The sequence below is a fragment of the Lissotriton helveticus genome, chromosome 2_1 (genome assembly GCF_964261635.1).
Source record: "Lissotriton helveticus chromosome 2_1, aLisHel1.1, whole genome shotgun sequence".
NCBI lineage: Eukaryota > Metazoa > Chordata > Amphibia > Caudata > Salamandridae > Lissotriton > Lissotriton helveticus.
Genome location: NC_136059.1, coordinates 1638214530 through 1638237772, shown reverse-complemented (window position 1 = coordinate 1638237772; position 23243 = coordinate 1638214530).

The window sequence follows — 23243 nt, the reverse complement described above, 5'->3', positions numbered from 1 at the left end:
GACACAGGGAGTCTGTGCCATTTCTCCACCAACTGTAGATTATAGCTGGGTGGGGGAACCTAAATGCGCATGTCTGTTTGGCCGGCCTGAGACGGCCGGCCAAACAGACATGCGCAATTAGAAGTGCACATCTACCACTCCTTCTCCCCCCTCCCATGGCCTGGTCCCACCCCTCCCTGCAAATACTGGCTCAGAGCCAGCAGCTGAAAAATAAAACAATAGTGAAATAATGTTTCATTATTCAGGTGCTGGCTCTGAGACAGTGGGGCGACGCTCCGCCACCATTGCAGAGGAGCCAACTCTGTTTAATATTTTAACTGCACTCACACAAACACTGGGGAAAATGCAGATATTGGGGCGGGTGGCCAGATTCTCTATCCCACTTCAAGTCTAACAAATAATGGGGAACGTGCATACATGGGATGGTGAGATTTATTATTATAACTCAAGTTAAAAAAATATATTGTGGGAAGTGCATATAATTGGATAATGGGTTATTTAAATTTACTACTCTATCTCCAATTTAACAAAAGTTGGGTAAAGTGTATACATTAGGTTGACACCGGGAAGGGCAGGTTTACTATTCTAACTCAGTCCAACAAACATTGTAGAAGATACATACATGGAGAAGGGAGGTGGGCACATTTAATATTTTAGCTCCACTTAAATAAACATTGGCAAAAATGCATACGTAGTGTGAGGGGAAGATTTACTCTTCTAACTCAGTCCAGCACACATTAGGGACGCTTGTACATTGGTTTTGGGGGTGTGGGGGCAGTTATGTTTTACTATTTCAACCCTATTCTAACAAACTTTGGTGAAAGTGTAAACCTTGAGGTGGAGGGTGGCTTACATTTATCATTCTAACTTCAATCTAGCAAAAGTTGGGGTGTGGAAAATTAGTACGGTTTGGTGAACATTATCTGCGCCATCTTGCCTTTTCCCTGATGCCACACTTTTGTCGTGCGCGCCCGCCATTTTAGGTGCCTCGATCAGGACCATCCCTTTTTGCATGCCACTGGCCCCCGACATAGCCCTTCGCCCTCACCAAGCCTGCACGCTGACCAACCCCCCCTGCTCGCACCTGCCTTGAATCATAAACCCCTCTTCAGCGTGGCTCTGCCTCAGAACCTCATCCTGTTCCCAGCGCAACACCTCCCTTCTTCCCTTTCCTGGTCCCCGGCCCTTTGATGCAAACCCCCTTTTTTCCTGTGTGCCCGTTTGTCTTCCTCGTTCCCAGGCCGACACCCAGCTCTGCCGATACTATTCCTTGCCCCTCCCCGTACAATAGAAAGCTTCCCTCATCAAAGGACCCCCGAGTTGATCAAAGCCCCCACCCCATGAGATCCGATCGAACCCCGCATTCCATGAATTGGCGGAATATCCAGCTGCGCGATAGTCATCACCTGTTGTGACCAGGGTGGGGACTTCTACTGTAAATGTGTGTGGGAACGGGCCCGAAGGGGGGATTCCGGGAATGTCTTTCCGTACATCAAAGCATTGCCATGAGTATGTAAACTGTAATAAAACCGCAAAAGGCTGTATATAAGGGGCCAGGCCTCAGAAATAAGTTAGAGCACCTCAGAACGATACCTGCTGTCTGTTTTGCTGTGTTCTCCTCCGGAGAGAATAAAAACCTTGTTTCCTGTTTTCCAGTCTCCAGCGCCTGCCTCTTCATTGATTAATAATTCGTGGGTCACAGAGGCAATACCGCCGGGCAAATATCGATTGTCCCCGACCCAGGTTTTACAATTGGCGTCCCTGGGTGGGCCCATCAGCGACTCGTGGATCCAGTGGGAGAGGTCCCGACGACAGAGTGAACGACTGCAACGATCGGGAGAGCTCTTGCCCAATAGACCCTCCTCTGGCAGCCGATCACCCGAACTTCACTAGTTCTGAACAGACCTCTCTCGAGTGATCTACGGTCCTGACTGGGAACCATTAGGAGTGCCGTGAGAAATACGAGAAAAAGAGGACGAACGGGCGCTGGATTCGGAAGACAAGAAACTGTCCATACGGTCCGGGTAAGGTCGTGTAAACACGACGAATTGCGAAATAATTGCTTGATTGTTTAAAAAAAAATACTAGTATTACTCTTTGTTAACTTATTTGGAGATTCACTGTCTGCACGCGGAGAAACAGTAGGCTCTTTCCCTTTTGCAAACAGTGAAGGATAGGTAACGCAGCCGTCGTGCCTATTTTTCTCCCCCACTGACTCTATTATTTATTAACGGTTTTTGGGAGATTCCCTCTCCCTCACTGATTAACTGGGTTCTTTGACCCCGAACTACTGTTCGCAGATTGTCTTCTGGAGATTCTCTGTCTGCAAACCGGAAATAACAGATTCCTCTTTGCGGATAGTGAAAGGGTAGAGGACGCAGACTTTTGCGCCCTACTTACTCTCCCCATTGATTCTATTCTATTTTATTTATTATTGATTGTTCCTCGTTACCGGTTACTCTTTGTTATTTTGTTCATGAGGTATTCACTGCCTGCAAACAACGTAGAATAGAAATATTCTGTCTAGTCTTTGCGCACAGTGATAAGATAGGCAGTGCTGACTTTTTGTCCCTCGTTGCGAGCCGTCATGTCTGTCTTCTCCCCACTGATTGATAATTGGTTCAGCCCGGACCGTGTATTAGAGGTGGACCATATAGCTCCACTGGAAGGCACCCCTAATAAGGACATGTTCATAAACTATGGATTAGTTACCATAGCCTATAATAAATTGTGGCACAGGTATACCAAAGAAAGTCAAGACAAACAGTGGCCACTGGTAGGATCCTTTGACCTTGATAAAATAGAAACGTTGGAAATAGCCCTTCGCAATAATAAGACAACGCCTATTATGCTCGACAGTCTCGGTATGTGGCGCAGAGAGGCTATGCAACGACAGAGAAAAGACGAGGACAAATCAGGTAGAGAAATATATCGACAGGACAACCCCGGGGCACCATGACCCAAAAGTTATCCCCCGACACTACGCAAAAGACGGCCAGACTTAGGGCAAGACCAATGCGCTTTTTGTAGATATGTCGGACACTGGAAAGCCCAATGCCCGACTCTACTGAGCGTGAGTAGGGGCAGAGGGCCGGCAGGAACGACAGGCCGGCAGAATGAGAAAAAGCGCGAGACAAAGAAGAATCAGACTCACATGGACAGACCAGATAGAACCACCACGTTTGATTATGCCCGATGGCACAGGTTTCGCCAGAACGATTTCAGCGACATGTTCGAGTTTTCCTAGGTCGGACAATATAAAGACGGGAACCCAGCCTAGCTCTAAATTAACAGACGGAAAAAGATAATTTTGACCAATAGTTGTTTTTTATGTTTGTCTTTGGATCTTGTGTGTCATGCTTTTGCTGCCCCCCCCGTCTGAGTTTGTGTGTACGTAATATATGAATCTGCGTCATCCCCCTGCACGTGCTTCCATGTTACATAAACTATGTTAATAGAAATTTTAGCATGAAACAACCTGGAAAGAAAGAAATGGGAAACGAAATCAGTAAGCCACTGATAAACACGAACTTTTATTTTAACATAACAAGCAAAGAAAAACACAATAACGCTAGAAAAACAAGAACGGTAAACTGTAGAACATGAAAGTCAACAGAACATTCGCCCCCCCCCCCCTCATTCTGGAACCTTCCAAAGCAGGGCATGGTTACGGCTACGCCCAGCCGGCGGCAACTCATATAAGGCGGGCCCTGCTGCCAACACTTGGCCAGGAAATCTTAACGTATGGGGGAGCCGGAGGAGAGGCAGGGGCCAGCGGAGTCCAGCCGCAGCGGCCCTAGGTAGTTGCCGGTAGTCCCGCCACATGCCTCCTCGGCCCAGCCGCAACGGGCCTGGATAGTTTCAGGTAGTCCCGCCACATGTCCACCCGGTCCGGCCACCAATGGCCAGGGACCGGGGCCAACTGAGTCCGGCTGCAGCCGATAACCTAAGGAAGCCCGGTCCAGAGAAGAACGAGGCACCTCTTTCTTTTCCCCTCCGTAACAGCCGCAGCAGCTCTGGGCGGCGGGATGTCCTGCACGTACCTCCACAACAATTTGTCCAAGTTGGGCTGGGAGGGAGAGGCGACGCGGACGAGCCTCTCCCACCTCCACGGATAGGAGGTCTCCCAGCCCCCGGCCCAACACCGAGCACCCCCCAGCCAGGTGATGGTGCCCCAATACTTGCGCAGCACCGAACGTGCAATGGTGCCCATATTTTCGGAGCACCGAATATGCAATGACTGCACCGATACTTGCGCAGCACCGAATGTGCGCCGCAGGTGGCCATACTTCCACAGCATCGAGCATGGACCTTGTGGACCACAGGGTGTGGAGAGACCATCGTGCATGCCCATGGAAGAGAGCGGCCTGGAGTGCACCGGGAGAAGGAGACGGCGCGAACGAGTCTCCCTCGCCCCCCCCCCCCAGGTGGGGGCATCACAGCCGCACCCCAGCCGAATATCCCGCTTCCACAACACGGAGTTCCACTCTCTATTTTTGTCCCCAGAAAGGTCTCTTCCACTCTTACAGACTCGATGAGAGGGGACTGCTGCAGGGCCTCGAAATGGCGTCTGGGTCCGCTGGAAGGCGGGCCTCGGCCGCTAGAGTAACTTTGAACAGCAATGTAACTCGGTCGCTCGCCCACCGGAGCACGAGCCCCCACCTCCGACAACATCTCCACAGCCTTGAAGATTCTACAAAGGTCCCCGGAGGAACCTTCGGCCACTGCAGGCCTCCGGTAAGGGACAACTGCCTTGATCGCCAACGAAATAAACATGACATTGCCACTCCTTCTGTTAGCATGAATTCTAGAACTGCCGAAAAGGACTCTGGTCCAACTGCCGGTTGTAGGAAACATTTTTCCTTGATGCTACTTCCGGACTAACCCGGCCCCGCCCAAAATGGCGCCGGTATCAATAGGAACTTACGAACACCTCGTGGTGTCCCTTTTTACTATACAAACTTAATGTTCTGCGACATATATGACCCTTTGTACACTTGACAAGAAGAAAGGGGAGCTCACTCAACGAACAATGTAAAAGAATCCCGTTGAAAATGATGATTACAAATGTACAATGTATTATATTTTTATTTATATAGCTGATGTATAACCTCGCTTATGACGCACGCACACGGTATGCATATAAGAAACCTGATTGCAACTAGTCTGACTATGCTTCTAAATTATGAAATAAACGCCCCCGAGCCCCCCGGCCAACTGATAGACGTTTTAGTTTGCTACAAGTGAATTGATAACCCTTTCTAACGTTTTTATTGCTGCAGAACGACACCCCCCACTGTACGCACTTTAGCCATTGCCGTGTCCGGCCAAATACGACTGCACCCTCATAAATCCACGTGCTATGATTTTGCAAAAATAAAGGTCTTCGAAATAATGAACGGGTATTGCATGCTTTATTTGAAATATGGGATGGGCGGGAGAGTTCTTTTCTGTGCACCCTACTCTGCTCTCTCTTTAAGGTTATTAGAAGATGGTTGCCCGGCCCTGGAGGACGGATCGGATCTACGACACGATACTCTGCCTTCAAGGTACGCGACTGACTCATGAACTCTCGCAGGGAGGAGGACCTCGGCTTCCAAGGATGGGTAAAACGAACGGTATAAATGAGGGAATGTAAAAGAAGGGTAAAATAAAACGATGTAAATGTTATAAAGTACGACGTTCAAAGGTATTAGGGAACAGAGCTGACCCGAGAACCGAAGAACCCTAGAATGTCACAGCGTTGAAGGAGATTTAAGGACCCCGATAGTGAGATACATCTACTAACTAGATACCTCGCACTAGGCACCTCTGGTTCCCTTTTTACGCTTCCCCGCACACGACCTATAAGGACACACTGCCCCCCCCCCCGACTCCAGAAACCATATCCCCGAGGACTCTACCCCGAGGAGGAAAGACGAGTATGAGGTAAGTAAAGAACTCTCGAATCCATGTATTTGATATGCGCGAATGTTGTCCCCCTCCCTTCCCCTCTTTTCCCTCCCTCTGCAGGTTGCATCAGAGATTACAGCCGAGGTGTGGCGAAGATCTGAAGCCTTGCCATGTCTGATACACGAAGCAGACTAGCGCTGCAAGGTGGCGCCTAAGCACGCCTACAAACTACTCACGTAGCAAACAAGCCCGTAAAATTAGTATGATCTGATGAAAAATGATCACCCTTAAACCAGGCTGCACGAATGAACCCATGTCACGTATGATTCGAAACTATGAGAGAATGTGTGTGTGTGACTGAAGCGTTGACTCAACTGGTCGAAGGACCAAGAATGCAAGAAAGTGCGACACCATGGTACCTCCTTTTTTCCTTTTTTCTCAAAGCATGCCCCCTCTACCCTGTCTAATGCTCGTCCGCCTCAAACTGCATGCTTTCAAGATTCTAACGCAGACCCATAACTGTCCTTTGCTGTGTAATGCACTAAATAGTCTTTCTCGAATACACTGCCACCCTCCATGTCGCACGTGTACTATTTGGCCTGCTGTTGCACTCTTTCTCTCTCTCTCTCTCTCTCTCTCTCTCTCTCTCTCTCTCCCTCTCTCTCTCTCCTTCACACTCCCACTCTTCCGAGCGATTAGCTCCGAAATTGGCAGACTACCACCCCTAGCACACCACCCAATTGGCTTCAAATACCGCCAGTATTTGCTCAAAACTCGTCTTTAATGCAATCACCCTAACGCTGTGCCACTACCTCTCCTTTCCGAAAACTATTTTGAATTGGCCATAAGGGAAAGGACGGGTAAGACGACTGAGGTTCCCTAATCTGACCCGTCATAAGGGAACTACGTCAGCGGCTCCCCTGATGGAATAGAGTGCCCCAGATAGCGCGACCTTCCCCGTTCCGAATTTTCGCGATACCCAAACCGTAAAGGTAATCGAAACCTCCCCATCTTCCCCGGACGCACCCAGTATTGCGTTCAGTTGCCCCCCCCCGATAAGAGTTTTTAACTATCCCCCACCCCCGATTGTAAAAGATGAGCCGACTTACAACTAACGCAGGCCAGCTGTGGTTCCTAGAAGTGATTTTTGATAAGCAAATTTCAGAGTTTGGGAAGTGTCACTGAACGCTCACCAACTGAACTGTGGCCTTTTGCCGATAATGCCATTATAACCCAAAATAAGACGATGCCCTCCCCCACCACCGTTTTCTATGTCCCTAGCTGTTTTCCCATGAGACCCCTGTCTTTTCTAATTTTGTAATTAGGCCGTGAGAGGCTGCATAGGAACCAGAATGATGTTTTACAAAGTCAAAGATTAGACCGAAGCAAAGAGAACCATTACAATGAACATTGTCGAAAAGCGGAAATGTTTAGGTAAAAGGCAGGAGGCATTGATAATATGAAAAATGTTTAGCCTATGTTCGTCCCACAGCGAGATGCCTGTTAGTACCATGCTGATAGCTCACAACACCCTTTTTGTAAATATAGACCCCTAGAGAACGGTATAGCATTGTCAGGCTTGTATTACAAAGGTGGGTCCCCATCAGATGAACTGTCGTGATTATATTAAACAGTCGTGAAGGAAAGTCATAGTAAATCCAGCAGGCTCACCATCGATCATTTATATGTCAGTTGTGAACCCTAATATAACAGACGTTTCTATTCTCATTTACCTGGAGCTGGGAGAGAAATAGACTTATGTGGTTACTTTCCTCTACCAATTCTCTAAAGACTGTCTTTTTCAAACTCCTTCAAGGGTACGGCTGCCGGAAGAAAGAAGGACCGGATGTGGGAGCACGTGGCCTGACTACGGACTATGGAACGTCTGCGACATGGGCCAAGGCGAGACCGCGACAGAACAGAGCTACAGGACGAGGCACTATCTCCAACAAAATGAGAGGAAAGGGCTAACCTGATGCCCCTGCTCCATGTTCGAATGTGTGCCGAAAGGTCCCAGCTCTCTTGACTCGGTCATGAGCCCGCCTATCTGAAATCTCTCGTTCCCCTAGTTTGTTCCCGATCTGGCCTTGCTCCATCCCCCTTTTTCTCAGACCTACCCTATGGACTATTTGCACACTCTTCTTCCACCCAAACTTATTGACTATTGATCCCAAAGGACGCAGGGCGAAAAGGACCTTTTTTGACCAGAAACGCGAGGAAAAGGTCGTGCCCTGCAACACGGAACTTAGAATAGAGCTGGACTCGTAGCTCCACCGCCGGTGCTCCACAGTGCCAACAGAAGACGAGAAAATTGCTGAAAACTTACTAAACTTCGAACATTCCTTCACTATCATTTCTGCTACGTCTCGTTTCTCTCCCAGCCAACATTGTATTAATTATGTAACAATCCATCAGTTCACCTTATGAAATGTACTCACTGCTCGCACTTCGAATCATTTTTGTATTGCATTACTATGACTTTCCTGCTAAACAAGTTTATCAAAGTTTATCAATAGGTCCGCCTCCTAAGACTAGAGATCTTAAATGAAATGTTTACGACTCCGTCGCCTAGGGTTCCTACTGCTTTTTCTTATGCCCACCATAATAGAACTGAGTAGAAAATGAACCAGCAAGATGTCTTGAATATGTTAAAGGGAGGACTGTGGAAAATTAGTACGGTTTGGTGAACATTATCTGCGCCATCTTGCCTTTTCCCTGATGCCACACTTTTGTCGTGCGCGCCCGCCATTTTAGGTGCCTCGATCAGGACCATCCCTTTTTGCATGCCACTGGCCCCCGACATAGCCCTTCGCCCTCACCAAGCCTGCACGCTGACCAACCCCCCCTGCTCGCACCTGCCTTGAATCATAAACCCCTCTTCAGCGTGGCTCTGCCTCAGAACCTCATCCTGTTCCCAGCGCAACACCTCCCTTCTTCCCTTTCCTGGTCCCCGGCCCTTTGATGCAAACCCCCTTTTTTCCCGTGTGCCCGTTTGTCTTCCTCGTTCCAAGGCCGACACCCAGCTCTGCCGATACTATTCCTTGCCCCTCCCCGTACAATAGAAAGCTTCCCTCATCAAAGGACCCCCGAGTTGATCAAAGCCCCCACCCCATGAGATCCGATCGAACCCCGCATTCCATGAATTGGCGGAATATCCAGCTGCGCGATAGTCATCACCTGTTGTGACCAGGGTGGGGACTTCTACTGTAAATGTGTGTGGGAACGGGCCCGAAGGGGGGATTCCGGGAATGTCTTTCCGTACATCAAAGCATTGCCATGAGTATGTAAACTGTAATAAAACCGCAAAAGGCTGTATATAAGGGGCCAGGCCTCAGAAATAAGTTAGAGCACCTCAGAACGATACCTGCTGTCTGTTTTGCTGTGTTCTCCTCCGGAGAGAATAAAAACCTTGTTTCCTGTTTTCCAGTCTCCAGCGCCTGCCTCTTCATTGATTAATAATTCGTGGGTCACAGAGGCAATACCGCCGGGCAAATATCGATTGTCCCCGACCCAGGTTTTACAGGGGAAAGTGTCTACATTGGGGGCAGGGCGCAGAGCTACTATTCTAACTTCAGTCTAAGAAACATTGAAGAAAGTGCATACTTTGGAGGAGGGAGGCAGCCACATTTAATATTCTTAATCCATCAAACGAAAATTGGGAAAAACACACACTGGTGTGGCTGGGGAAGATTACTATCTTTATGCCAGTCTAACAAAGATTAGGGTGAGTGCATAATTGGAAGGGTGAGCTTTTCTAATCTAATTCCCATTTAAAACATTGAGGAAAATGCATCTAGTGGGTGCTAGATTTGTTAGATTTGTTATTCTAACTCCAGTCCAAAAAATAGTTTGGAAAATGCATACACTGTGGCAGGCAAGAGGTGTTATAGTGAGCATTTTAACTCCAGTCTAAAAAACATTGGACAAAACAAAGCATACATTGGCTGGAGGGAGTAGTTTTACTAAGCTAACTCTAGTCTAACACTGGGGAAAGTGCCTACATTGAAGGGGTCAAATTGATAATAATAATAATAACAAGCAAACTTGTAAAGCGCCTGGTTACACCTCCTGGGATGCCCCCGCTGCAGCACAAACTCAACAGACAGGAGATATAGGAGCAAGAGAAATCGGATCCAAAGGACTATATGCGAAAGAGCCATGTTTTTAATTTTTTCCTGAAGAGTGGCTCAGACGATTCTATGCATAAAGAGTAAGGAAGGGTTTTCCAATGTTTAGAGGCAAGATAGATGGAGGAGCATGCTCTCATTCTCGCTTTTTTAATTTTCGGGATTCTGACCAGATGGGCCTCAGCTGATCTAAGATGGCGAGATGGGATGTAGGGAGTGAGAAGGTTATGTAGTTAACTTGGTCCTTTTCCCTGCAAGTTGCGGTGGCTGATACACAAAGCCTTGAAGAGTATTCTCTCTCTCATCGGCAGCCAGTGTAAAATAGAGAAAGCTTTCTTCGACGAGGCTCTTCTAGGCAGCATCAGCACAAGGCGGGCCGCCGCATTTTGAATGCATTAAAGCCTGTGCATGCCCTTTTTCTGTTGCTCCCAAGTATAGAGCATTTTCCATAATCCAGGTTAGAAGTGAGGCATGGGCCAGGGTTTTCCTGGCTGACATGGGGAGCACATCCAGAGTCTTCCGTAAAATGCGTAAGAATCCAAAACATTTCCCCACTACCTTTTAGGTTTGAGCCTCAAAGCAAGGGTTAGAATCTAACCCCCCCCCAAGTTCTTAACCTGATTACCTGGCGGGGGGGGGGCAACGTTTGTGGCCAACATTCCGATGACCAGATGGAAGGGGATTTCCCTACCACTAGAATTTCTGTCATACTGCCATTTAACTTTAGGCAGTTATTGGTCAGATCTTGAAGGCAGGTGGCGAAATTTGAAGCAGATGTCGCAGAGGTTTGCAACAGCGAAACCACCAATTGCATGTCATCAGCATGTGACACAACGGTGATGTTATACTTTTCTACAACCTTTGGCAATGGGGCCATATATAGGTTAAAGAGAGTGGGGCTCAATATAGAGCCCTGGAGAACCCCTTGAGATAGTGGGATGCTTTTAGAATAGTGAGGATGTTGAGCCACCTGAAAGGTCCGGATTTGCAAGAAGGAAGTCACCCATTTAAATGCCTTTTTGTCCAGTCCTCCTTCACTGAGCAGCTGTAAGAGCACTTTATGCGATACAGTGTCAAAGGCGGCACTGAGATCCAAAAGGATCAGTGTGACTGTCTGACCCTCATCTACATATTTGCAAATTGTCTCGGTTGACAAGAGCAGGGCAGATTCTGTGGAGTAAGTCGTCCTAAAGCCAGACTGTGTAGGGTGAAGTAGACTGTGGCAAACCATATGGGCTATCACTTGATTGTTCACTACTTTTTCAGTTATTTTTGCAAAGTAGGGTAAAAGTGAAGCAGTACGAAAATTGTCTAGCTGGTTAGAAATGACATCAGGTTTCTTTTTTATAGGGAGAACTATTGCTCACTTCCACTGCGATGGTACCACACCCTCCACGAAGGAGAGTTCCAGAAGAGGCCTGATGTGTGGGTTTAGAATTTCTGGGCCCTCTCTCATAGTTCTTGGTGTTGCAGGGTCTCTAGGAGACCCGGATTTGCTGTTTAAGGCTATACCTCTGAGATCTTTATAGGGTGGGGGTTCAAATTTGGAGAGGCGAAATGCCTCCTCCACGTTGGACCTCTCCACCTGACCAGGGATCCCATTGCGTGCCTCATCCGGGAAGGTAGTGTACATTTATGTAACCTTATCCGCAGAAAAGTCAGCCATATGATTACATGATTCTACTGAGCTGGTGGGGGGAGAGTCAGTTCTGGTGAGTGAGGATGTCTCTATAAATGCTAAACAGTACTTTGGAGGAGCATCCTGCTTGCTCTATTCTATCACTATAGTAGGTTGCAGGATTGTTTCTTTTACAGAGAGTGATAGTTATTTAATTTTATCTTATATTCGGCCTTCCTAAGTTCTGAAAATCTTTCCTCCACAGCGTTCTAGAGGCTTACATGCTTTCTTAGCTATTTTTAGCTCTTCATTAAACCAAGGTGCAGATTTTAATCATCTGCACGTAGCACTAGCTGTCCAGAGGGCTGCTTTATCCAGTGCTGTTGTAATCCATGTGTCCACTCTACAACAGGCCTCCACAATATTGTTGCCCATTGGAGGGCAACTCGGCTGAAGTGTGTGACAGACACTTGCCGGTGTAAATTTAGCCCATTTCCTGTGTTGCCTACTTGGGCCATTAGTGCTATAAATGGGCTAGTAGCTTTGGGGAAATTGAAAGGAACAAGGTAGTGATCCGACCAAGGGACTGCAATAGGAGGCTCCATTGCCAGATCTGACCAATTGGCAAAAATTAGGTCTAATATGTGGTCGTGTTGGTGAGTTGGGAGTAGTGATTTCAGTGTGAGCTGGAGGGTAGCCAGTTCCTGACAGAGAGATTGTGCTTCACAGTTAGATTGGTCACCAAAGTGTATGTTCAAATCCCCCAGAACTACCACTTTGTTATAGCGAATAGCAGGTTGAATCAGCTGCTCCACTAAACTGGCTGCAAACTGATTAGCAGGACCTGGGGGTCGGTAAATTAGGAAGCACTTTATAATGCAGTTCCTAGTAGCCGAGACCGAGAAGAAGGCAGCTTCACTCTCGTTGATAGTATCCTTATCCAAGGTACATTAAGGAGAAGTTTATCTGTACATATTTTAATTGAATATATACCACTCAATCTTCGAATAACTCTCACACTCCAAATTAAAAATTGAATACATAGATATAAAAAATATTTTACACTTAAACATATAGTTTGAAATATAAACCAGTGGTAATTGATATATGTTTAAGATCTTCCCACATGAATAAGCCTGTAAACACCACAACTCAAAATGAAACAAACATGCATAATTACAACATTTATTAAGCATTTTATTTCAAACAAATAATTGCAAATGAAAATATGTGACATAATTAGCACATTAATCAGTTAACGTTAATTAAAATCTAATGAAAAACAGCACCACTCAATTACACAATAAGCCCAACCCAAAATTAAAAATAAATATATGATTTAAATATTTTTTGAAGATTAAAACACAAAATTAACTATCAAAAATATAACAAAAATAAAAGATAATTAATTAAAATTACTTAATATATAAATTAAAAACACTACCTAGCCAAATCCCCAAAATCCCAACAGCCTGAAACACTTTACCTTACATTAATATATTGCTGATAATAAATACATTTAATAATAACATTTAAAAGATACAGTACAATAACACACTATTGTGACCAATTATATTAAGGTACACTAACATATACATTTCTATATTAGAGTAAAACACTTAAAAAAGATATTCTTATCCTTTGTATTTTGGTCCATGATATTTTATAGTCCCAATATTTTTACCACAATATTATGGTCACACAATATTTTTGGTTCAATATTTTTGGGAAAATCCACCAGAAGCAATGCCATTTTGAATAGGTCAAACTCTATCCCAGAAGACGGCATTTTGGGATATTCAAACCTCAATCCAAAGTTGCAGTTTTGAATGGGATCAAACACCATCTCAAAGAAACCAACCTCTAATATGTAGTTCTGAACAACATTATGTTTGAGAGCAGTAGTCTAACCTCAATATATTTTGGGGTTCAGACAACAGTGACAGACTCCACAGAGGTTGTCTTAATTTAAGGCTCTTATGGATGAGTGCATACAAAGGCCCAAACTACAAGAAATTGGCAGAGCAGAGGTGCAGAGGTGGAATCCGCCACACCACCCCTCCACCAAATCTCACTCTGCCTGCCAGATTACAACTTATTTGTAGTCGGGCATGTGGGCGGTGGGACGGTTCTGATTGTGGTGCGCTTAAAAAGGCACCGCAATGGGAACTCCTTACAAGGTTCATACACAGCATGGACTTGTATGTCTATGCCGTGCAGGAACCTATGTGCATGCACACAGTGGGGCACATGTTATGCTTCCCTGTGTGCATCTACATATGTTGCTTTACATGGTGGGGGGGTGCAACCGCCATGAACAGCCTGGCAGAGAGGAAACTCGTAATATTCTTGGCGGTCCCGCCAAGCATATTGAGGAATCCGACTGCCACTCCTACACCAGGGACCAGCGGTTCCCTTGTGGAGCCAGCGGTCCTTGTGCAGTCCAACTGCTTGAGTCGCAATCGGGTGGTCGGACTGCGGGTGCAGCGGTGGCTGGATCCGCCACTCCTGCTCCACCATGAGCCTGGCGGTCCGAGAACTGCCAGGCTCGTAATCTGCCCCTAAGTCTTTGGCCTTTCCCCAAGGTTCACTAGTTCTGAGGTTTCTTCAGAGTAGAGGGTCTGAGCTTTGTTGTAACTTCAAGAGCTGAAGGAATGCATTTGAATGTCATTGTTGCTCAACCAAGGCCCCCATCCCTCCTCTTTGAAATCACAAACCACAAGATACAACAAATCATCCTTTTTAACTAACATCCCTTCATAATATGCCAAAAATTAAATTTATTTTGAAAGCCCCTGGCTGCCTCAGACTTTGTTTAGAAATGTCCCAATTAACCCACCCTGTGATGTTAAACTCTTTCCTGTGACTCACTCTGTCTGTTAACAGTCAACTTACTTTGACGTGGTGTTGAACAACGACTTGAATAGGAAAATCTACGGAGAGCCAGGTCGCATTTTCTTTAATGAACATCTTTCACAATTCCACTCTCTTGACTACTATTAAACAGTGGTGGCTGGCAATATTAATAAATGGTGAGGCACTCACCATAAGTGCTGCTGACTGATGGGCCCTCCGTCCGGTGCTCCTCTCCCCACGCCGATCCTGGGGGTGATGAGGAGCAGGAAGGAAACGAAAGGACTTCCTTCCAAGTGCAGCGTGAATCCAACCAATCCGGGAGCTGCTCTCATGGTGTTTTGAGCACTAGAGCAAAACCACGATTGGATGGAGCAGGCTAACCCAGCACTCATTTTGAGGGTGGGGGCCTGTGCCAGCAATTCCCCGGCTATTTCTCTAGTACCAAAGGAAGGTCTGCTCAAAGGCATGACCTGCTTATGCTAGGCTTGCTGGAAACAATTCTCCTAGTAGACATTTTACCTGATTGTAGGGCCTCCTAAAGAAACCATGTGGCATCTTAGCCAAACAACATGCAGATCTATCTTAAGGTCTCATTAAGAATAGAAAATAAATTGTGGCAACACTTAGGTACAAATAAAAGAATACATAGCAAAATATTATTGTAAATATATTTTTCTTTTTCTAACAGACTTAATAATCACAAATAAAACACTGCTTTTATAATGGTATATTGGATTGCAGCACGTATAAAACACTTCATTCCACTGGCATAGCCACAAAGTGCTCTGATTTTGCGGCACATTTCTGGAGTGCTTTTGTAGGTCACAGTTGCAATGAATGTCGCTGTTCCTAATCATAAGGTGTTGCAGAGGGTTTGAGAACAGATACAGCTGAACATTCCTTCCATTTTAGGAGCAGTCTCTATTATAAAACTGAGACCGTTCTTAAGTGCATAGTATAAGAATGGGTAAAGATAGTATAAAGCACACCTAAATATGCAAAGTCAAAGTCCTGGATGTGCTGGTAAGCCATCAAGCTATCCACCACACAGGGTCCATCCAGAAGTGTCAGAGGCACAACCCCTCAAGATACTCTTAAGCAGACAGGGTCTGCTTAAGAGTATCTTGAAGGATTGTAGATTCAGTGGGTTTATGTGGACATCCTGGAAACTGTTCATTGACTAGCTTTGACCTTGTGGCTTTTTGGAAAAATAGATGATCTTTTCTGCTTCAAGAGTTCTATCATTGTCTAGGACTAGCCTCCTTGATTTCAGGACATGTAGTCCCATCCTGTTGACTCTTATCAATGGAGCAGTATCAACCTGCTTAAATGTAGCATTTAAAGGCTGTTAAACAGCTTTCACTAGGAATGTGATAGCTTGGTGACAGGCATATTTGTTAGTTGAACCCACTGGGCACTGCAGCTCACATCTGTCCTGTGACAGAGAAGTGTTTACCCACCATGTTCATCCTATATCTCTCGCCTAAAAGCATATTAGGGACTTTTATCGTAATATCTACCATGTCAAGACTGTCCTCGTGTAAATCATTGGTAGACAAACCTTGGGATGGGAAAATAAAGTGGAAGGGAAAATAGTCTCCGTACTGAAGATCTAAAACTCCATCTTGGTCAATATCTGGCAGCCTCCACCATCTCTTCCTGAAAGCAACTGAACAACATCTCTGCAAACAACACATCACTGCATTGTGGCCACCAGGTTACTAGATTCAGCCATAACAACCCCCTCCTCTCAGCTACTGCAACCACGCCTTAACCCCCTTCCCCATGCTGCCCAAATCATTACAGTAAATCTAGGTTCCATCCACCTCTGTATGCATCCCCACAAATCACCTTTCTCCACTGTATCTGCCGGCATTTTTTCTCAAATAGTTTATTGTAAACCCCTTCTCCTGCTCAGCCCCCTACAACTAAGTTCAACCTTTGTTAAGTCACAATTGTACACTAGGAAATCCGATAGCTAGGCTGCTGAGTTGAGAGGACACAGCCTTGAAAGGAAGGAGATGTAATGAAGCCCATATAAGGTTCGAAACTTTTGACCTATACAGGTAAACTGTTTTCTGAGAGGAAGTCTTGGTTTACCATTCGCAGCTTGGGTAAGGTGGCGAAAGCTCCTCAGAGAAATCATAAAGAGTTTATATGCAAAACTCGCAAAACAACAAAACTGATAGGAAACAAAGAACGTAAACGGTCAAGGAAAACAATAAGAAACATGTCACTAAAAAAGAAGCAAAAAACAGATACAAGGTCAATCAACGTAATGTTAGGGCAAAAGCAAAATAAATAAATAAATAGGCCAAAAACAAGTTTGCTCCATGAACTGACATTAAATCAGGCACATTCTGTGGCTGACCACCGAGAATATGTGGTTGTGTACACGCTGGTGGTTTATCCAATTGACCGTTTTACACTTGGAAAGTATCTCCAGCAGGGCAAACCTGAATGGTGACTCAGAGGGCTCCAGGAGGCAACTACCTGATGAACAAGCCATGATTTATATAAGGGTGTGCATAATGTTTTCCATTTAATTTATTTGAGATTTCACAAAATTATGGTAAATTATGTTGAGCACAACATTTTGTCAGTATTCCGCATTACTTTTTTCACTCAAGGGCTTACTTTGCGTTAGAAAGTCATACTGGCGTGGGAATGGTCCAAACAGAACATGTCTCTAGACAGCCGCGGCCCGTGCAGGTAAGAGTGGTGGGGCCAGGTGGGGGTAGATTTCGACGGACGATGATGAGGGAAAATGAAATAAATAATTATTTTTGCTCTGTGTCGTCTGTCGAAATCCCCCCCACCCAGCACTTCTCCCCCCGCCAAGGAGAGTACCGGTACTATTGTCTGACATGTTGTTCATTTCTAATTCTGCAGAGGCAGGGTGGTGCCTGTCTCTATGATACTCTGACAGCCAAACTGCCTGTGTAGCCCTTTGCTGAGCCCCTGTGGAACTGGAACTGTTCAACAGCAGCTCAGTTGTATTATGTCTTTTATGTGAAGGTGTCGAGAATTTTATGTTCACGCTGAGCTTGACAGAGCAGTGTCCATACCATTCAGACACTGCTCTGTCAATCACAGTTTCACTCTGGTGTGCATTTGTACACACCCTGGAATCCAGGCGACTCACTGAGAGCGGCAATTAAGCAAGCCATGGGAGGTAAGGAGTTAAAAGTGTCCTTTATCCTGTGAGCCTTTTGTGTGAGTGTTTGACTGATTGTGAGTGTTTAACGGCGTGTGTGTGCCTTTAGGTGTAAGGAAAAGAGGAAGATATTTAACCTGGATAGACTAGGAAGGTGTTTTAAAGAAAGTCTTTGAACTGCTTGGTATGTGTATGCTCGTGCCTGTGTGAGTGTGTCTGCACACGCGAATTTGAGTACTAAGAAGCCCAATGCAAATAAATGATAATAATCTGCGTAATGCAGAATAGTTCCTGATTGTATTACTTAATTATTTCTTAATTTGAATACTTGTTAACACTGTCTGGGCTCGGTTGCACTTCAGTTTAAACTGCAATAAGCAACAATAAGGTGAGAAGTCAACCTTTGGAAAGGGCCTTCCACTGCGCAGGTGCACATGTTGGTACGATTTTACTAACTTTTGAACTGTTTGAGGTAGTAACAATTTTTTTTGTTAAAAGCTGAAGATTATGCAGCAGAGGATGTGGCAAATGTGGCAGATTAATAATTTATGTGATAACGAATCGCATACTTCCACTTTCCTGACAATAACAGTGTGGCATCAAGAAACTGCACTAGTTAAACAAGTATTGGCAAAGCTATTAGGTGTGGCCTTGGTAAAGCTGGTGCAATTGTTAATTCCCAAAAAGATTATTGCACTAGTATGCCAGAAAAAAACATGCCTCCAATATGTGGTGAGCTTAAGCACCCAAAAATTATTTTAAATATAAAAGAATTTTCAATTGCATATAATTTAACAGTATCAGCGCGCCCTCCAGGCATGTGACTTAGAATAGTTTTTGGGTGGGCGGGGGGAGTTTTAGACAGCATAAACTAGACTTGTGAGTATTAGATCACTTTACATGAGCACCAATTGCTTTACAGATGGACACATTCATTTCTTTGCAAGGCACAGGGAGATTAATTGATTTGTCAAAATCACAGGATATTGAGCATCCCTGTTGAGACTCGAACCCGGTTCTCCAGCTTCAAGGTCCTTTTCTCTAGTTGTTCGGCAACATCCTCTCCTCAACTGGTTTAGAACCCCTTTTTAGTTTCAATACACATCACATGGAAGTATGATTCTTATTGGTGCAAGTTAAAGCTACGTTCGCCCTTAATTGCCGTAACCTGGCGACATATTTTGAACAAACACAATGACTAAAGAATTGATAAAAACTGCCAAAGTAAAATACTGGCACACCAGCCTGGCAGAGAAGTGCACTTTTTAAGGCAAATTGTACCATGTGATTAGGAAAAATGTTGTCAGTCACAGTGCAAGGTGGTTAGTTGCCTTCATGGGCTGCCTCTTTTACCCCATGCTTTTTGTTGTGGTGAGTGGAAGCAGAATGTGGATGTTAGCTAAACAGACCCAGGGATGAAGACGGTTGAGTAAAATTCCCCTCTACTTGTGTATTTTTTATTTATGGAAGCTAATGTTATAAGGCTGATGAGACAGCTAAAGCAGTCTCTGAGCAAACCTTAAAATGAAAAGGGGGTTATCTGGGCTTCATTTTCCTGCAGGATCTGAAGAAGGACAGATCTGTGATTTTCTTTTGCTACATTTATAGTTTTCTATTGTCCTGTGTTAAGATGAGAGAGGACTGGGGGCGTGTGTGTGTGCGCGTGTGTGTGGGATGGTGGAGAGGGTACGGCAATCAATAGAATCTGGCATGGCTGCATGAAATGCATTAAAAGGGCTCAGTGGTTTGTTAGATAAGAATCCTCTGCTCTATATTATCATTGTACCAATCTTTAAGATGGGGAATGTATGAATTGGGTATAATTCCAAGACATGTCCAGCAAGCAGAGAGACTTGTAGAATCCACAGTAAATTCTTTTAGGCTGTCCTTTCACTGTAGGCAACAAACCCCTATTTAGTCACAAATCTGAAAAGGAAATGTGGATTGTGAGCTGAGATTCCTTCTGTGCCAGAAGACACCACAAGCCAGTCAGTCTTGATTATTTGAGGCCTCAAACATACTTCCATGTGTTACGTAGGATAGGTTGCATGAGGGGCCTAGAAGTTCCTAGATGGTTGGTGGCTTCAAACAGAGGGTGGCAGATGCTACGTATTTTAAAGTGTGGTGGCAATAATGCATGAATAGTAATACTGTTCAAAGAATGTAATGTCATCTTTAGGGATAACTGAGCTAAAATAATGAGATGTGCATAGTGTTACAAAGAATCTACCCTAGAATATTTATCTACTCACCTTCTGACACCAACTAAAGACGATGTAAAAAGACCAGGTGTGAGGGAGACACAATTACTCATCTGTCTTAATGCTTGGCTGTGCCACGCCTGGGCTGGTGGATTCATGACTCATAAAGAGAGATAGTTGAGATGTTTAACATCCTCCTTCCAGACACTAAAAATGTTTGTCATTGATTTGTTTCCATAGCGCTTAAAAACCATGAACTAGCACAGGTCCCACCCATCACTGCCTCTACTCTGCCACCTACATTACCGACCCCCAACGTATACATGTCAACATATTGGGAATACCTAAGGGTTATTAGAGAGATACATTTCAATTTTATTTTCTGTTATCTTTCTTGAGAATGAAGGAAAAATAATGAGAAAGTTAAAATATAATTTAAAGCTAAGTCTCCCCTCTGTTTCACAAGCTTTTGCATGCATGCCATTATGAATTAAGTGCTATTCTTCGTGAGTTCATCCTGATCTTTTAGTGGTCTGTGTTCTTTGTGGGAAACAAGGTACAGAGCAAAGATCTGAAATTCCAGAGGCAAGGTCTGATAGGGGTGAACCAGGACCCCACATCACTTGCACTGGATAGTACATTGGCGGCCCAACATCATTCAGTGCTGGCCTAAATCACAGCATCGGCTCGTGATCAGACAAGGAAGGTTTAAAAATCACAGTGTTGAGCAGTGTGAAAACAATTCTGGCCAAAGACGACCCAGAATATGTCAAGATCACCTTAAGTGCAATGGACTGCATACATATTTTAGTGGGCCATAACAGCAAAATGGCTAATAATTACTAAGCATGTGTTATGTTACATGTGCAGAGGGAACCTGCACATTTTGGGGAATTTGAGATTACTAACAAGGATAATGCAAGTACAAAATGAATACACATCAGATGGAAGAAGTGCCATTGTAGCATAGCCCACCCTGGCCCGAACCTAGCCCCACCCACTAGCCACACCCCTAACTCAGTTTGATGAGTACCTACACTTATTTTTTTCCATTTAAAGCACTGGCCCCACCCTGTCCCACCGCTTCACCACCCTTAACTGCACGGACCGCGGCTGTCTCTATGTGAAACATTTCCTGCATAATTCAGTATGCAATTGGCATACATTACAAATTCGTCTAATGCAAAATGTAAAGACATTTAGTAAATTTAGCTACATTCACCACCAAAATGTACGTTTTTCCCAAGCATAGTTATATGCGCTAATGTTGACCAAAACACATTAGAGGAGGTGATTTTCAGTGAAATGCATTTTCGTGTTTTAAAAGGATTTTATCAGCGCAAACAATAAAAAGTTGTAGTGCCCCAATGTTTTCTGTATGCTGCCACCGTCTGCAGTTTGCACAATACGAAGTTAATCTTTCAGAATGTAAACTGGCAGATGCTTGTCAGTTTAAAAGGGCGAAACTGGCAACTTAAAATGTGATGGGCTCAGAATATTAAGTGGAAGTCCCTGTTTGCCTGCATATAATTACCAATCAGTGAGACTTTCAAACCAGTGGGATGCAAAAAAGCCCGACCCAGTTGCACTATGAGAATGAGTGAGCAACAGGATGCACACCAACCCAGAGTGAGAATATGCAAACAAACGAGACAACACTGATGATCCAGGAAAGCCAGATGCACCAGGAAAGCCAGATGCATGAAACATGACTCAAATGAAGTCCAGCCGAACAATGCACCCCAGGCAAATTTAGGGAATGGAATTTTCTCCATTTAAGGAGAGATACAATTGGATGACAATATAGTAAGAAAAATGCAGATCTGCAAGGACATGGCGCAGCAGCAAATTTTGCAGCGCAGCACCATTTCCAAAATGTAGGAATACACCATATGTACAACAGTATAGCACACCCTTGTGTTTTCCCTTGCACTAAACATAGCTGGCTAGTACCAACACAGACACCTTTGTGCCATAGTACAATGGGTACCTGCGTTTCACGGAATGATTGTTTATGTGCAGGAAGGTGTCAATACTAGTGATTTGCTGCTTCTAAGTGTGTTGCATTCTGCAGCACACATAGAAGTAGCAAATTGCCATTGTTTAATGATTGTTTATGTGCAGGAAGGGACACCTTCCTGCACATAAACAATCATTAAACGTGTTTTGCGCTTTCTATGTGTGCTGCAGAATAAAAGTATTTCTCCTCGTTGCGCCAATCTAATGGCTCCTTTTGCATGGTGTTAGTTTTTGGCGCTGCCTTAGATTTGCAGATCCTTGTAAATCAGGGGTAGCGTCAAAAACCACTGGTTGTTATGGTGGAACACCCACAGCAATAACCATTGCACGCCGCTCTCAAGCAAATACGTGCATGAAGGGCACCTTATTTACAAAGCGGCGTTAAGCCATGCAAAGTGCTTAACCCCGCATTGCAAATATGGTGCAGGGCATTGCGCCACTGAAACTTCGGTAAAAGTGATGTTCCGGTGGCGCAATCCTGTTGTAAATATGCCCTTATGCTCTGAAACTAGGGCTTAGAAAAGCAAGTTAAGTTTAAAAGAAGAGCTCCGAAAACTAACAAGATTTTCAAATATCCCTTCCCTGGAAAAGTTCCTCAAAATCCCTGCTTCGCAATCTTTGTTGACAAGTTCTTGTGAACAAAAGAAACATTTGCCCAGGATAGGCAGCAAACCAGTGCTTCATCTCTCACAATTAGTCAAAGCAGTGGCAGAAGAACAGCTGAAAGCAATCAGACAAGAAAGCTGGCTCATAACTAATATTAGTGAATCAAGACATCAAGGAAATTGAAAGCCTTCACAAAAACACAAGAGTGTGCCCAAAAACTCTAGGAGGTAAACTAACAAAAACCCGGATAGAAAAGAGATGCCAAAATTATTATTGCCTTATATTCAAGTTTGAATCGAAAACATGAAATATGTAGTCATTAAAAGACTGCCAGAATGATAAACTGTCCAGTGCTTAGGTCTGGCAGGAGGAGAAAGTCAGCCAAGTTTCATAGTGGTCACAGAATTTATAATTCCAGAGGAGCCTTTTCTTCTGTGAGTGGGATACCAATATCTGTGTTGTAGTCAAAGGAGAAGTACACACAGCCATTCAGCGGATACATTGAAGCATCCCTAGGAACTGTGGGGAAGGTGGTTCCAAGGAAAGATCATCCAAGATGGATGCAGAGGGCCAAATGCCAGCTGTGATTATAGAACCATACCCTATCTTAAGCCTATTGCTATCTCCAAACCTAGCTTCAGAGATAGGTGTTTGTGGTGTCACCTTCCAATTAGTTTATTTTATGTAGGGTCCTGGAATCCTGCAATTCTGCATCTGAAACATTTTCTACTTAATTATGAAGTTGCTGTATTTGCCACATAATCCAT